This window comes from Callithrix jacchus, chromosome 9, assembly GCF_049354715.1.
Source record: "Callithrix jacchus isolate 240 chromosome 9, calJac240_pri, whole genome shotgun sequence".
Taxonomy (NCBI): Eukaryota; Metazoa; Chordata; class Mammalia; order Primates; family Cebidae; genus Callithrix; species Callithrix jacchus.
Genome location: NC_133510.1, coordinates 44,199,628 through 44,217,571, shown reverse-complemented (window position 1 = coordinate 44,217,571; position 17,944 = coordinate 44,199,628). Strand labels below are relative to the sequence as shown.

The 17,944-nt window shown below is 40.8% G+C and overlaps 1 long non-coding RNA gene across 1 annotated transcript; it reads left to right on the top strand.

Annotated features, from left to right (window-relative positions):
- The first annotated feature begins 166 nt into the window (after positions 1-166).
- On the top strand, positions 167-7,683 carry LOC128928545 (uncharacterized). Its single transcript, XR_008473780.1, has 3 exons — positions 167-185; positions 7,375-7,452; positions 7,600-7,683. It is a non-coding gene; the product is annotated as an uncharacterized LOC128928545 (long non-coding RNA).
- Positions 7,684-17,944: the final 10,261 nt, after the last annotated feature.

The window sequence follows — 17,944 nt, the reverse complement described above, 5'->3', positions numbered from 1 at the left end:
TAATGATCTAAGCTGATTTAAATCTCAAAACTGGATAAGAAGCTGTGGCTCTTATAAGGAAAGACTTTTATTCATTAGACCTATAATTTGGTTTCTTCATATGTAAATTAAGAAGAGTTTAATAACCTGCTTCTGTATTTCAGTTCTAGGGGCACCAGTTCAGTTAACTAGCCCTAAAGATGTCTGTAAGTGAAACCATTTTGATTACTACTTGCTCTGCTGTCAATTATCGTAACCAATCTCTGTTTCTGGATGCTAAATCCTTTCACTTGTGCCTTAACCATCCTAACTCCCATAATCTCCATTGAATTTAAGGAACCAGTTTCTTTTTTTTGAGATGGAGTTTTGCTCTTGTTCAGGCTGGAGTGCAGTGGTGTGATCTTGGCTCACTGCAAACCCCGCCTCCTGGGTTCAAGCGATTCTCCTGCCTCAGCCTCCCGAGTAGCTGGGATTACAGGTATGCGCCACCACACCCCACTAATTTTGTATTTTAAGTAGAGATGGTGTTCTCCACATTGGTCAGGCTGATCTCGAAAGCTCGACCTCAGGTGATCTGCCTGCCTCAGCCTCCCAAACTGCTGAGATTACAAGCATGAGCCACCATGCCCAGGAGTCAATTTCAGTGGGAGTATCTTTTACTATCATTCTTAACCTATGATAATAGCCAGTAGAGCCTTTCAGGAATGATAGTATCTCCCCTCACCAATGACTTTTTAAAAAGCCTAATGAAGAGAGTGTCCTCTGGATCTTTCCAGAGAAGATAGGATGTGAGTAAGTTATGTATAATAATTTCACCCCAGAATTTCTATGTCCTTGATACTATTCTCTGTAAACCAAGGAAGGATACTCTGGCATTTCACTTTGATTTAATGTAAGTAAACCTTGTGTCTAGGCATTAGTTAACAAACAAATGACTACAAGTGATAAGTAACTTTTACCATAGACTGTCAATTTCCTTGGCAATGGGAACATTATTGCCTTTTAATCCAGTCAGAGAAGAAATTCCAGAAGATTCTGTGTCTCTGCTGCCTCTTCTGGTAGCAAAAGGTGTCAATATGAGGTAAACTCAATGGAATGTAGCCATGAAAAAAAATGCTACTACAAACATGACAGGAATAAGGGATTTGATCAAGGAATTAGCATTTACACAAAATATGGGAGGAGTTAGGGAAGTGAAAGAATAAAAGGAGAAAGGGGATCAAAAAAACTTCACTAACATCATCACCCTAAAGCCCTTATTGCTAAACAAGGTTGTTGTAGTGCCAGTTAAGTCCAGGGCAGCCAAGGGGTGCACACCCCTTGGCCCCACTTGGAAAACTGTGTGACTATGATTGTTGGATTAGGGGGTTTTCAAAGCCAAAATAGATTTATCAGCAATGATCTTCCTGCCTGGTACCCACCTTTGAGAGGACCAAAAACTGTGGATGGATGTGTCTTGCAGCATCTCCTGCCTCTTTCTTGTTTTACACATATCCAAGTTGTTTAAAGGAGAAAAGCCCTTAGGATGAAGCCATATTCTCTCTATTCCTGAAGGACCACACACCCTACCCCCCTATTGAAATTTCTGGATGCCTATGGGAAAGCCTATGGGAAAAGCTTCATGGTTTCATTGAATACAGGTGCTTAAGTTACTATTATAACTGGTCCAGTAAGGAGAAGAGGCACCTGAATTCAACTTGGGGGCTGGGCAAGGTAACCAGTGAGGTGGGGAGTTAAATATAACTTGGTAGCTAAGACCCTTCAGGTTGACTTGATGCACTGTGATCATGGCTTCTAATTCAGATATGTGGCTGGAATAGATATCTTTACACTTGTAATTCTCCTACACACAAATGCCAGAGAGGATAGTCCCTTTGAGGACATGCTAAATGTAAGAGAGGTTAGTATGACATGTAAAACACTCCCCAACCTGTCTCCCTGTCTTATAAAGTACCTGGCCACTGAACCACTGTATTAACATTTACTTGAGCCCTATGTACTCTGGAAAACAGTGACAGGAAATCCCTCCTCGGCTGGGCACAGTGGCTCATGCCTGTAATCCCGGCACTTTGGGAGGCCGAGGTGGGTGGACCACAAGGTCAAGAAATCAAGACCATCCTGGCCAACACAGTGAAACTCCATCTCTACTAAAAAAATACAAAAATTAGCTGGGCGTGGTGGCACGTACCTGTAGTCCCAGCTATTTGAGGCAGGAGAAATGCTTAAAAACCCAGGAGGCAGAGGTTGCTGTGAGCCAAAATCATGGCACTGCACTCTAGCCTGATGATAGAGCGAGACTCCGCCTCAAAAAAAAAAAAAAAAACAAAAAAGAAAAATGAAAAAGAAATCCCTCCCTCTCGTTGCATTAGCCTGATGATAGAGTGAGACTCCGTCTCAAAAAGAAAAAAAAAAAAGAAAAAGAAAAAAGAAATCCCTCCTTCTCGTTGCATTTCCAGAAATGGCTTATTGCAAAGAACCACCAAAACTGTGAATAATCCCTTCCTTTACCTATGATAAAGCCAGACTCTGACCCTACAAATTCCATTCTTTGCCTCAAAGTTCTTAGTTGAACTGTTTGTCCCCATAGACTAATCTGAGCAAAATGCCTTTCAACTTGACCCAATTTTATACTTCTCCCTTCCCCATAGGCCACTGGACTTTGATCCACCCTCAGCCTAGGCCAGCACTGGACTGTGGAATAGTCCCTCCCTAACCACCCCTCCTGAAAATTGATAAGCCACCAAGGAGGACATACCATGCTCAACTGTCCCATTAATGTCACCTGCTCCTCTCCTCCACACTAGTTTTTTCTAGGCCTGTTTATTCCTTCCTGTAACAGAAAAAGAGAAAAGCTCATTGCTATCTGATCTTTGAGATGATTGCAGATCTTAGCTTTGAATCATTCTCCTTATTGCAATAGTTTCCCTGACCCTATTGAAATAGTTCCTCTCTCCCTGTTTGTATTCATCCATTCAGGCTGCTATAGATACCAAAATACAATAATAGCTTATAGACAGCAGAAATTTATTTCCCACAGTTCTGACACCTGGGAAGTCAAAGATCGAAGTGCTGGCAGACCTGGTGTCTGGTGAGGTGAGGTTGTTGTAGAGGTGAGGACCCACTTCTAGTTTGTAGATGGCACCTTCTCATTGTCCTTGCATGGTAGAAGAAGCAAGGGAAACTCTTGGGGCTGTGTCTCTACTAATCCCACTCATGAGGCCTTCACCTTCTTGACCTAGTCACCTTTCAAAGACTCAACTCCCTAATACCATCATCATTAGTATGTTAATATTTCAACATACAAATTTGCAGGGGATGGAGGGACACAATTCAGACCATAGCGCTACTTTTTTTTTTTTTTTTTGAGACGGAGTTTGGCTCTTGTTACCCAGGCTGGAGTGCAGTGGTGCGATCTTGGCTCACCGCAACCTCTGCCTCCTGGGTTCAGGCAATTCTCCTGCCTCACCTCCTGAGTAGCTGGGATTACAGGCACGTGCCACCATGCCCAGCTAACTTTTTGTATCTTTAGTAGAGACGGGGTTTCACCATGTTGACCAGGATGGTCTTGATCTCTTGACCTCGTGATCTACCCGCCTCGGCCTCCCAAAGTGCTGGGATTACAGGCTTGAGCCACTGCGCCGGCCATAGCGCTATTTTAATCATTTCAAATGGAGTCATTCTGTACCTAGCCTGGATTTTTGTTTGTTTTACTTGACTCCATTCACTTGGGTAGGAAAAAAATCTCATGGATAAGGCTTATCCAGGGATAAGGCTGGGGCAAAGAGAGCAGAGACATTTACTTACTGTGAGGTAAGAAATGTGGGGATTTTTCAGCAAGATGCCCAAATAGGAACTGATCTGGTACACAGCTCCCAGCTAGAGCAATGCAGAAGATGGGCGATCTCTGCATTTCCAACTGAGGTACCTGGTTCATCTCATTGAGACTGGTTAGACAGTGGGTGCAGCCCAAGGAGGGCAAATCAAAGCAGGATGGGGTGTTGCCTCACCCAGGAAGCACAAGGGGCTGGAGGAACCCCTCTTCTAGCCAAGGGAAGCCATTAGGGACTTTTACTGGCACTCTGGCTCAGATACTGCGCTTTTTTCACCAACTTCACAACCCGCAGACCAGGAGATTCCCTCCGGTGCTTACACCATCAATGCCCTGGGTTTCCAGCACAAAACTGGGTGGTCATTTGGGAAGACACTGAGCTAGCTGCAGCAGTTTTTTTGTTTGGTTTGGTTTTTCATAATCCAGTGGCGCCTGGAATGCCAGAGTCACAGAGCCACTCATTCCCCTGAAAAAGGGGGATAAAGCCAGGGAACCAAGTGATCTGGCTCGGTGGGTCCCACCTCCACAAAGACTAGCAAGCTAAGATCCACTGGCTTGAAATTCTCGCAGCCAGCACAGCAGTCTGAGTTCGACCTGAGATAGTCAAGCTTGGTTGGGGGAGGGGCATCCACCATTGCTGAGGCTAGGGTAGGCAGTTTTAACTTCATCTGTGTAAACAAAGTCACCAGGAAGTTTACACAGTGACCTGGTGGAGGGCATGGCAGCTCAGCAAGGACACTTCAGGCAGACTGTGTCACTAGACTCCTTCTTTGCTGGGCAGAGCATCTCTGAAAGAAGGCAGCAGCCTGTCAGGGACTTATAAATAAAACTTCCACCTTCCTGGGACAGAGCACCTGGGAAAAGGGGCAATTGTGGGTACAGCTTTAGCAGACTTAAACATCCTTGCCCATCAGCTCTGAAGGGAGCAGTGGATTTCCCAGCACAGTGTTTGAACTCCGATAAGGGACAGACTGCCTCCACAAGTGGCTCCCTGACTCCTGTGTATCCTGACTGGGAAATACCACCCAGCAGGGGCTGACAGACACCTTATACAGGAGAGCTTTGGCTGGAATCTAGTGGGTACCCTTCAGGGACGAAGCTACCAGAGGAAGGAACAGGCAGCAATATTTGCTGTTCTGCAGCCCCTGCAGGTGATTCCCAGACAAGCAGGGTCTGGAGCAAACCTCCAGCAGACCTGCAGCAGAGGGGCCCGTCAGAAGGAAAACTAACAGAAAGAAATAGTTTCAACATCAACAGAAAGGACATCCACTTAGAGACCCCATCTAAAGGTCACCAACTTCAAAGACAAAGATAGATAAATCCACGAAAATGGGAAGAAACCAGTGTGAAAAGGCTGAGAACTCCAAAAACCAGAACTCTTCTTCTCCAATGGATCACAACTCCTCACCAGCAAGAAACAAAACTGGATGGAGAATGAGTTTGGTGAATTGACAAAGCAGGTTTCAGAGGGTGGGTAATAAGAAACTTCTCTGAGCTAAAGGAGCACGGTCTAACCCAATGCAAGAAAACCTTGAAAAAAGGTTAGATGAAGTGCTAACTAGAATAACCATCATAGAGAAGAACATAAACACCTCGATGGAGCTGGAAAACACAGCACAAGAACTTCATGAAGCATACACAAGTTTCAATAGCTGAGGTCGGGCGCGGTGGCTCACACCTCTAATCCCAGCACTTTGGGAGGCTGAGGCGAGTGGATCATGAGGTCAAGAGATGGAGACCATCCTGGTCAACAAAGTGAAACCCTGTCTCTACTAAAAATACAAAAATTAGCTGGGCCTGGTGGTGCATGTCTGTAGTCTCAGCTGCTCGGGAGGCTGAGGTGGGAGCATTGCTTGAACCCAGGAGGCGGAGGTTGCAGTGAGCCAAGATCATGCCATTGCACTCCAGTCTGGGTAACAAGAGCGAAACTCTATCTCAAAAAAGAAAAAAGTTTCGATAGCTGAATCAATCAAGCAGAAGAAAGGAAATAAAAGATTGAAGATCAACTCAATGAAATAAGAAAGCAATGGCAACAGAACCAAAATAGACAAATGAGATCTAATTAAACTAAAGAGCTTCTGCACAGCCAAAGAAACTACTATGAGAGCAGTCAGGCAGCCAACAGAATGGGAAAAAATTTTTGCAATCTATGCATCTGACAAAGAGCTAATATTAGGAATCTACAAAGAACTGAAACCAATTTACAAGAAAAAAACGACCCCATCAAAAAGTGGACAAGATATGAACAGATACTTCTCAAAAGAAGACATTTATGCAGCTAACAAACATATGAAGAAAAGCTCATTGTCACTGATCATTAGAGAAATGCAAATCAAAGCCACGTTGAGATACCATTTCATGCCAGTTAGAATGGCAATCATTAAAAAATCAGGAGACAACAGATACTGGAGAGGATGTGGAGAAATAGGAATGCTTCTACATTGTTGGTGGGAGTGTAAATTAGTTCCACCATTGTGGAAGACAGTGTGGTGATTCCTCAAGGATCTAGAAATAGAAATAACATTTGGCCCAGCAATCCCATTACTAGATATATACCCAAAGGATTATAAATCATTCTATTATAAAGACAGGCACACATATGTTTATTGCAGCACTGTTCACAATAGCAGGCTATACAGGAATTGCAGTGCTAATATGTGCTTGGCTTCTGGGGAGGCCTCAGGAAACTTAAAACCATATCAGAATGTGAAGGGGGAGCAGGCATGTCACATGGCCAGAGCAGGAGCAAATGAACGAATGGGAGGTGCTTTTAAACCACCAGATCTCACAAGAACTCACTCACTATTGTGATGACAGTACCAAGAGGGTGGTGCTAAGCCATTCATGAGAAATCTACCCCCATGATCCAATCACCTCTGACCATGGCCTACCTCCAACATTGGGGATTTTCTAATATAAGATTTGGGTGGGGACAGACATCCAAAGTATATCAGGTGTGTATCCTAGACAGAGGTGGGTGGGTGGGAGAGTGGCATTTATCTTGCAAAACAGAGGACTTGGCATCATCTTCCAGGAAATGGGTAGAGCTAACCTTTAAGGGAGGAAGAGGAGAAGGCTGCTTGTGCCAGTCCAGAGAAATCCCTGGAATTGTGATTCAAGATTTTCAGTGTATTAACCAAGAGGACCCATTCCAAGTCTTAGGATCACAGTCCTTCCCATCAATGCCCTTCCTGGCCTTGATGAAGCCAACTTGCCTGAGTTGAGAATCATATATTTCTAGAGCTTGTTCACTACTCTTGTAATAAAAGCTGAATCTGATCCTCAGCATTTTCTGCCTCCAGGCTATGAGAGATGAGTGCTGCCAAAGAGGCCGTCTAGCTTTCATACTTTGCTTTCAATTGATGGTTAATACCCATAGCCTCCCCCTCACCAAAGTACTAATTGATAGCATTTAGTAACCATCGTATTCCAGTACTATTTTTGTTTGTTTGCAGATTTACTGAAGTTTAATTGATGACAAACTACATATGAGTGTGTGTGTGTGTGTGTGTGTGTGTAGTGCACAATTTGCTAAGTTTTTGTTTGTTTGTTTGTTTTTGAGACAGGGAGGGTCTTGCTCTGCCACCCAGGCTGGACTACAGTGGCACAATCATAGCTCAATGCAACCTCACCTTCCACATTTGGTAAGTTTTGACATACATCTATGAAACCATTATCAAAATCCAACCAACAAACATTTCATCAATCCCAAAAGCTTCCTCCTGCCCCTTTTAAATTTATCCTTTCTTCTACCCCCAGCCCCAGATAACTCCTGATTTGCTTTCTGATAGGTTAGTCTGCATTTTCTGGAATTTTATGTAAATGGAATCATACATCATGTATTCTTCTTTTGGGGGATGTCTGGCTACTTGCAGTAAGTGTGATCATTTTGAGATTTATATATGTTGTTTGTGTATCAATCTTTTTATTGTTGAATAATATATTACATTTAACAGATCTACCAAACATATTTATCCATTCACTTATTGATGGACATTTGGACTATTTCTAGGTTTGGGCTATAATTAATAAAGCTGCTATGAATATGCCTTTACAAGTCTTTGTGTAGACATATTCCCATATTTCTTGAGTAATAATGTAGGAGTGGAATGGCTGAGATATTTGGAAAATGTATTTTAAGTTTTCAAGAAAGTACCAATCTATTTTCCAAAGTCATTGTACCCTTTTGCATTCCAATCAATAGTGTATGAGAGTTCCTGCTTCATCAGCACTGGGCAAAGTCTTTTAACTTTAGCCATTTTAGTGGGTGTATAGTGGTAACTCATTGTATTTTTTCATTTCATTTTAAAATTGAGGTATAATTGACATGCAATGAACTGTACCTACTTAAACTATACAATTTGATGAGTTTGACATATGTATACACCAATGAAACCAACACAATCAAGATAACAAATATATTTATCACCCCCAAAAGTTTCCTTGTACCCCTATGAAATTCTGTCTTTTCTCCCCTCCTTGCTTCTGCTACCCTACCCTGGACAACCACTAATCTTCCTTCTGTCATTATAGATTAGTTTGTATTTTCTACAGTTTTATATAAATAGAATCTATAGTATGTACTTTATATATATCAATAGGTTATACCTTTTTGTTACTTAGATCTTTGTTACTAAGACATGTTTCACTGTATGGCCAAAGCATGATCAGTTCACCTGTTGACAGACATTTGGGTTGTTTCTAATTTTTGCTCAACACAAATAAAGTGGCTAAGAACATTTACATACAAGTATTTGCATGGACTTAAGCTTTAATTTCTCTTAGGTAAATACCTAGGAGTAGAATCGTAGTATAATAGGTATATATAATATTTAACTTTTTTTATAACACTGCAAAACTCTTTCATAGTGGTTATATGGAAATAAAAATGAGAAACAAAATAAATGTATATACAAAAGCACATTTAATGTATCACTTTCAGGAAAAGGGAACATTTTACAATGAGTGAGAAAATCTATACCCGCATTTTGAAGACCAGGATAAAAGGCATTTTGACAACAGATGTTTGGAAATATTTCCATCATTGTAAGAGTTTGTTGTCAAAAAGGATGTCTGTCCATCTATAAAACTCTTCTTCTTGAAGATTATCTGCTCTATTTTTAAATCTTTCAGAAAGTTAGTTTTGAACCTATTTATGGAAATGTGAAAACTTTGATTACTTCCAAGAATAATTTATTTACATCAAAGACGATATACATTTATTACTTAAACAAAAACCTCCCATTTTTGCTCTTCTTTCTTTTTTAGTTTTCCTTTTATAACTGGACAAATAATAATTGTTCATCTTCATGGGGTACATAATGATGTTTCAGTATATACAATGTATAGTGATTAGATCAGGGTAATTAACATATCTTTTTAATTAGTGAATGGACTGGAAAATTGATACTCTGATTTAGGAAATGAAACTAACCCTTTCATTTGAATCCATACTTCTCTGCAGGATCTTTTTCAGCTTTGAGGGCCATTAACACCAAATGTTGTAGTGAACTAAACTTATAACCAGAACATCATATCATTTTATCTCATAAAATGAAGCAAGTATTCTGTCATTTCAAGGAACACAACTGAATAGTATTGTTTGCCAGTGATAAAATTTGAATTTTTAAGTGAAAATTAGAATTTTGGAAAATTTACATCCTCCCTATGAGCTTGACAGCTTCCCAATATTTAGAGACTTTTTTGGAATCTTTCTGATGAGACCAGTGGCAATATTAACAATGGTTACTTTTGAAATACTGCTTAATGAAACCCACCAATACCAACCCAAATTTTATAAAAACAAAGCATATTTAAAAACATTTCTTGGTGGGGGCACAGTGTCTCATGCCTGTTATCCCAGCACATTGGGAGACCGAGGAAGGCAGATCACTTGAGGCCAAGGAGTTCAAGACCGGCCTTGGCAACATGGTGAAACCCCTGTCTCTACTTAAAAAAAATTTTTTTTATAATATGGGTGACCCTCATAAATCACATAACTCTGCTGAGGATAAAAGATATGCATTTTTTGTCAGAATTATCCAGACTTTTTACATTAATTATATTCATATTTTTCAGACCCCAAATTGGCAAAAGTTGAAAGATTTTTCTTAAATTACAATTTTTTTCTGCCAGAGCCAAAAAATGTAAGAAAACCCCTAGATACCATGGTCATATCCATAATTTTTAAATTATTTCTCAGCACAATGAAGAAATTATTGATAACAAGTCCTTTCTAAAGAAAGCCAATAAGAGATTAAATATGTATTATAATTTTAGAAGGCAGTTAAGTTCCATCCTGATACAGAATGCTCTCTCAGACACTGGCTTATTCTAAATGCATCAACAAGTAGTCAAAGAGTGCTGAAATATCTATTCTTCCTTAGAACACTGCTGGTACAGATTTCCCCCTAACCCTGGCTAAGGCCCTCTTTATTTATTAGATGGATTAAAATTAATTCTTTTGATTTGTACTTATTCTTTCTAAAAATGATTGATGTATAGGAATTCAAAAAGTCCTTTTCAGACTTGTGCAATGTCAGCTTTTTAAAAAATCAGTTTGGCTAAAGCAAAGCAAGGGAATCATTGCCAAGTAAAGCACACTATGCAGAACGTGGGACATACAGGATGACTCAGCATTGCATTTTAGTCTCATGACTTTGCTGGGAATCAGATGCAGCTATCAAGAATACCAGTAGTTGGCTTTAGGTTTAGTAGGCATGAGTTGAGTTTAGGAAAGGCAGAATCTTACAACTTCTGATTATTGCCGCAAGAACTTCTTGGCCGAAGCATTCTTGGCAAATCATCCTTGAAAAACTATTTACTGTATGGAAAACGTTAAACATAATGGGTGAGAGCACAGATTATGGGTTTTGAACCTTGGCTATGCCACCACTTACATGTCATGTGACCGTGGTTAAGTTCCATCATCACTCCATGTCTCAGTTACCATATATACAAAATAATAATTACATACTGCTAAATACTTACTAAATCCTTTACATTTATTCTTAACATAAACCATATAGAATTGTGTGGTTTATGTTAATAATAAATGTAAAGGATTTATTCTGGTACCAAATGACCAGTAAATGTTGTTTATAATTAGTTTTATTATTTATTTATCTATTTATTTTATTTTTTGAGACAGAGTATCATTCCCATTGCCCAGGCTGGAGTGCAGTGGCACTCAAGCGATTCTCCTGCCTCAGCCTCCCAAATAGCAGGGACCACAGATGCACCACCATGCCCAGCTAATTGTTTTTTTGAGACGGAGTCTCACTCTGTTGTCAGGCTTGGAGTGTGGTGGTGTGATCTTGGCTCACTGAAACCTCCACCTCAAATGATTCTCCTGCCTCAGCCTTCTAAGTAGCTGGGACTATAGGCGTGTACCACCATGCCCAGCTAATTTTTGTATTTTTAGTAGAGACAGGGTTTAACCATGTTGGCTAGGATGGTCTCAACCTCTTGACCTCATGATCTACCTGCCTATGCCTCCCAAAGTGCTGGGATTACAGGCATGGGCTACACCCAGCCTGCTAATTTTTAATAATTTTTTGTTGACACAGGGTTTCACCATGTTGCCCAGGCTGCTCCTGAACTCCTGAGCTCAAGTGATCTGCCTGCCTCGGCCTCCCAAAGTGTGGGGATTACAGGTATGAGTCACTGCCAGGCCAGTTTGCTTTATTTCTTAGGTCTCACAACATCCCTGTAGTTATTGTTGGGTAGGTATCTGCTATGGTTTGAATGTCCACTCCAAAAGTCATGTTGAAATTTAATTGCCATTGTAGCGGTACTAATAGGTGGAACATCTAAGAGGTGCCTGGGCCATGAAGGCTCTTACAAATGTTTTAACATTATGGTGGGAGTGGGTTCATTATTGCAGGAGCAGGTTCCTCATAAAAGGACTAGTTTGGCACCTCATTTGTTTCTCTCTGTCTCTCAAGCTTTCTTGCTTTTCTGCCATGGAATGTCATAAGAATAAGGCCCTCATCAGATGCTGGTACCTTGATCTTGAACTTCCCTACCTATAGAACTATTAGGACATAAATTTTTATTCACTTAAAATTACCCAGTCTGCAGTATTCTGTTATAGCAGCACAAATCAGATTATGACAGTATCCCTAAAGGTAAATTGATTTTATTCCTGAGAGTAAACCAAGGCTCAGAAGGTAATTGTCCACTGACCCAGAGCCTGTCTGTGACAGTTCCTCTGATTCCAAACAAGGCACTTCCCGATATGTCATTCTAACTCTACAAATTTCATTTATGTCTTCTAAGTATAGGAATCAGAAACATCATAAAAGCTCAGTCTCTTACATGGTCTTATACTTTGCCAAATTAAGAAGATTTATAGAATTAATAAGTGTATGAGACTCATGCCTGTAATCCCAGCACTTTGGGATGCCAACGCAAGCTGATCATCTGAGGTCAGGAGTTCGAGACCAGCTGGGCCAACATGGTGAAACTCTGTCTCTACTAAAAATACAAAAATTATCAGGGTGTGGTGGTACATGCCTGTAGTCCCAGCCACTCAGGAGGCTGAGGCAGGAGAATTGCTTGAACCCAGGTGGTAGAGGTTGCAGTGAGCCAAGATGCTGCCACTGCACTCCAGCCTGGGTGACAGAATGAGACTCCATTTCAAAAAAAAAAAAAAAGTGTATGATATTGAACTTTGAGCATTCTTGAACAAAGCATACATTATTTACCTTAATAGGATAATAGGGCAGAGACAATATTGTATAGCGTTCAGCATAGTGGCCTGAAAAATTGAGGATACTAGGAAAGTTCTTTTGTATATTAATTTATCCAGCAAATATTTATTGCAACCCCTATTGTATGCAGGCACTGCTGGGATATAGCAATGGATAAGTCAGACAAGGTTCTTGGTTCTTATATAGAAATGATGTTATAAAGGGAGGAGAAGAACATTTGTTCCATCAATAAATACATTAAAAAGATAATTTCAGATATGGTAAATAACAGCTAAGAAGACATTAAAACAGGATGATGGGATACAGGAGTTGGAAAGAGATGGGGAGAAGTAGGGAAGACTAGATACAGTTAAACGGAAAGGCTTCTCTGTGGAGGTGGCATATGAGCTCAGTACTTCTTTTTTTGAGACAGAGTGTTACTCTCTCACCCAGGCTGGAGTGCAGTGGTGTGATCTTAGCTCACTGCAACCTCTGCCTCCTGGGTTCAAGCGATTCTCATGCCTTAGCTGGGATTACAGGCATGTGCCATCACGTTCACCTTATTTTTGTGTTTTTTGTAAAGACAGAGTTTTGCCATGTTGACCAGGCTGGTCAAGTGATCGGATCAGCCCACCTCAGCCTCCCAGAGTGCTGGAATTATAGGGATGAGCCACTGTATCTGATCCTCAGTGCTTTGATCATTAGAAAAAAACCACTGAGCAAAGAACCAGGACTCATTCAGTGGGAACAGCAAGTGCAAAGACAATAAGGTAGAAACAAGCTTGGCACTTTCTTGGAATAAAAAGAAAAAATAATTATTAATAATGAAACTAAAAATCCTTATAAGGTCATTTTTGTCCATTTAAGAAAAATACAGGTTTTTAATCACGAATTGCATTAGTCACCTTTATTTACCTTCTAGAAAAAAGGATAGGAGTGGCTGAGGCACACATTTCCTTTGAAGTGTTTTGAAGGAAAAAACTGGTTTCATGTCAGGGTCTGGAAGACCCTGACTCCACAACAGATGAATACATTTACTCAGACACAGAACACAGTAAAAGTGTTGTCCTGGCCACTCACTCAAAGGAATTAATGGCCATTGGCCCTGACACACTGGCCTTCCCAGCCTTTATTATTCAGCACACATTAAATGGCAAAGGCTTTGAGTCAACACCACTAGAGGGTAAAGATTAAAGGCCAAGCTCTGAGGCCTAAAGCAAACACCATTTGTGGGTAATAGACTTCTGCTGACACCCACCCCCAGTAGAAGGCAGTTATATACTTGCAGCTGATTAAAGGTTTGCTAACTGAGGTGGGGGTAAATAGACTTATCTGGGGAAGCCTCTATATAATTCCTAGAATTTACTCTGTGTTCTAATGCTGTAGGATAAGAACCAACCTTCAGCCCATTCTGTCATCTGAAGCTATGTAAACTACCTGGCCTTCCAAGGGGGTTTTGTAACTATATCCTATAACTATCTCTAATATTTTCCCTTAATATTTTTGCCACCACCCTGACTGAACTACCACATCTCCCCCTTTTCTGTTTTTTTTTTGCATCTGGCTTTAATAATTGAAGAGTGTCAGTGTGTGTAGCAACAGGTCCATCAGTTGAGTCAGTCATTGCTCTTATTCTGGCTTTGCATCCTAGAATCAGCAAATAACATAAGACAATCATGTATAATTAGCAACATTCTTTCCCAATCAAAGAGTGACCTGTAGTGTTACTTGTCATCTCAGTTCACTATCTGTGATTAATGAGGAATCCCACTGAGGGTATGCTAATCCCTTTTAGTCAAGCAGTTGCATTGTTAGAAGCTGGGAAAGGGGGTGTTTGTCTAAATATCAGAGCAGAAAAAAGGCTGATTTAGAAGATAGGCTTAATAGAGTGTGGCAGATACAGGGAGCAGGCAAAGTGAGAGAGTAAAAAATAATCAAATTATTTGAAGTGAATGATGTCTATGTCTGGAACAGGATTTGTTTAGTCTCCTGTGTTGTCTTCTTCAGCATCCTCCAGGTAATATCTGGGGCCTGTGTTGTCCAAGGAAGCTGCATCATCCAGGGTTGCAGGTCCTGCAATGTCTTTTCTAGGATGGCTCAAGTTTTTTCTTCTTTCCATCTTTTGATGAGAGTGTAGTCTACAGGCTGGTGCTGGTGTACTGGAAATTCTAGGGGTGGTGCCTGTGCTAAGAGACCATTTATAATCTTTGTTAAAGAGCAGGTTAGTGCTTTAAGAAAAACTTCTTATGCTTTATTTTAATGTATGGTTAACAAAAAACTGGATGATATTTCTTTAATTTTAGTCAATATGTTTACCCACAGAATTTCTTTTACACTTAACATTTTAAAACTTGCTTAGACCTTCAAAACAAAAATTATACATTTCTTGCATAAATATCTCTTTGTAACATTTTCACAACTTTCACAATCGTTGACATGCCTTAACTTTATGACTTTGTTTTATAACCTTCCTTACTAAAGGTGCCTTCTTATATCTATAACTTTCTTAATATTTCTTTCTCTTCTTCCTACTTTATCTCTCTCCTTTATCTTACTTTTTATGTCTTTCTCATTCTTTCCTTCTATGTCTTCAATCTTTCTGTTTCTGTTTTGAGAGGTTTTAGCAAGTGTTTTTTTTACAGCTGATTGAAATTTGTTATCTAAATTTTAAAAATTAAGGGTAAATAAGGCTTGTGTCAATAGTGTTGTGGGGTCCTTACTCATACTCCCCCTTTTCTGTTTTCTGAGCATGTTTTAAGGGTGGAGTGGGTATGTTCTACTATGCCCTGTCCTTGGGGGTTGTATGGCATGCCTCTGGAATGTTGAATGTTCAGTGTGTAACGAAATTGTTGAAATTGTGAGCTGGCATAAACTGGACCATTATCATTTTGGGCCACCCCATAAATAAAGTTGAAGAAAAAGAGCATATAGGGAAGGCTCTAGTTTATATTGCACAGTAATTCTTGATAATTATTTAAGGTGTGTAAGTTGCTAGTATTTAATTTAACATTTTGAGGTCTTACTGATTGGGAAGTTCATCCATAGAGTGATTTCATCCAATCTCGTGATTGGGAAATTTCCTTTTACTGGGGAGCAAAGCCTATTCTACATAATACTGACAGATAGTAGGACTGTTCAACATTCCTTGAGGCAGCACTTTTCAATGAAATCAGCAAGCTGGTCTTTCATTATTAATAGCTGGTAATGTAAACACAAATTTTTCTGTGTCCTGTTCTGCTAGAGTAATCATATAAAAACAGTCTTTTAAGTCAAGAGCAATTACAGGCCAATCTTAAAGAATTGCTGCATGGGATGGGAGGCCCCATTGAAGGGGTCCTATAGGTTGTAAATTAGCCTCAACTAGTTCATGGGCTGTCTGTAATTTCTCTTCCTTCAGAGATTACAGTTTTACTTAAATAGGTTTTGGAGAGAGTCATGTTAGGGGGAAGGTTGGAATGACAGCAGAGGCCATTATCAGAAAAAGGTCTTACAAATTCTTAAATTTTATTTAAATCTTAGCAGAGAATTATAATCTGGGACATTGCTTCTATATCAGGAACATACGAAATTTCACTGTGGGCTGCTTGTGGAGCCAGAGGGCAGCACTGTGGGTCCCTGGGCAGCAGCCACATTACACTCACCTAGGTGACACTTTTTGCCTGTGCAGCTTTTCGCTGTGTGGCTCCCTCCCCCTGCCACTGGGCAACTGCTGCCAGTGGGGCAGACCTTCCTGTGCATGCCTCCTGCTCCTCCTTAGCAGTAGCTCCTGTGTGCTGAGTGTGGCTCCCCATTGCTGTTGCTGCCATGCAGGCCAAGTTCCCGGGAGCATTTGCTTGCGCTAGGTTTATGAGTTTTCTTGCTGTCGAGGCTTTCCTTCCACCCACTGATCATTTGGCCATACGGCTTCTGCCTCTAGTGTTTTTCTCATCTTTTTATGTACCTAATTGCCTTGTTGATCTTGCACTATCAGGCAGGCTAAGAGCCCACCTTCTAGTGCTGCTTGCTTAAGATAAGGTCCTGTAGCTGGAGCATATCCCCTGTCTATTTTACTATTTATTGGAGGAGGGAGCTCAGACAAAACCTCCATTTCCTCTTTGTTATCTTGGCCTGGTGATGATGGTACTGGGACCTGTTGCTCTTATGCATGATGCTATTTAAGAGTTCTCCCCACTTGTTGCCAGAGCTATATGTCTACTGTACCTTCTGCCAGGAACCATGGACTTTGGGAAACAACAGTTTGCATTAGGTCCCTTAATTGAGCCTGTGAAATGGAGGCTCCACTAACTTTAAGCAGGTGTTTTAACACTTTTATATACTGTTTCCATTGAGCTGATAACTGTTGTCCATGATGAAACCCTAACCTGAACAATCTCCCCTGAACTTGGTAATCCCAAGCAGGTACCAATGACTTACTGACTGGCTGCCTGGTCTCTTTTAACCTTCGTTTTTGGGGGTTCCATTGTGATCTTCAATCTGTTACAGCTCGCCTCAGAGAGGGCACCACTGACAAGTCTTCTTACACGGGGCACCACTGTTGGGGTCTGACAGGCAGACCCTGACCCTGCAACAGTCAAATAAATTCACTCAGACACAGAATATAGTGAAAGAGCAGGCTGGGATGTCCTGGCCACTCACCCGAAGGAGTTAATGGCCACTGGCCCTGACACACTGGCCTTCCTGCCCTTTATTCAGCACACATTAAATGGCAAAGGCTTTGAGTCAACACCACTAGAGGGTAAAAATTAAAGACCAGGTTCCAAGGCCTAAAACAAACACCATTTGTGGGTAATAAATTTCTGCCACCCCCACCCCCCAATCCCGAGTAGAAGGCAGTTGTGCACACACAGATGATTAAAGGTTTGCTAACGGAGGTGGGGGCAAACAGACTTATCTGGGGAAGTGTCTATACAATTCCTAGTATTTACTCTATGTTCTAATGCCCTAGGATAAGAACTGACCACCTTCAGCCCATTCTGTCATCTGAAGCCACATGAGCTGCCTGGCCTTCCAAGGGGGTTTTGTAACTATATCCTAAACTATCTCTAATATTTTTCCCTTAATATTTTTCCACCACCCTGACTGAACTACCACAGTTTCAGTGCTAAAATATGTACTAGTCTTTCTTCAGCAGCTTTTGAGAACCAAAACTTTTATACTTAGGATTGTTGGCACATCTGTGCAATGTTAGTTTCTTTTAAGAAACTTCACCAAGAACCTTGAATTCAGTATCCTAATTTAGAAATCTGATCTTTTTATTTTTAACTTTTAAGTATGGGGTACAGGTGTGGGTTTGTTAAATGGGTACACTTGTGTCATGGGAGTTTGTTGTACAGATCATTTTGCACCCATGCATTAAGCCTCATACCCACTAGTTATTTTTTCTGATCCTCTACCTCCTTCCACCCTCCATCCTTCACCCTCCTGCAGGCCCTCGTATCTATTG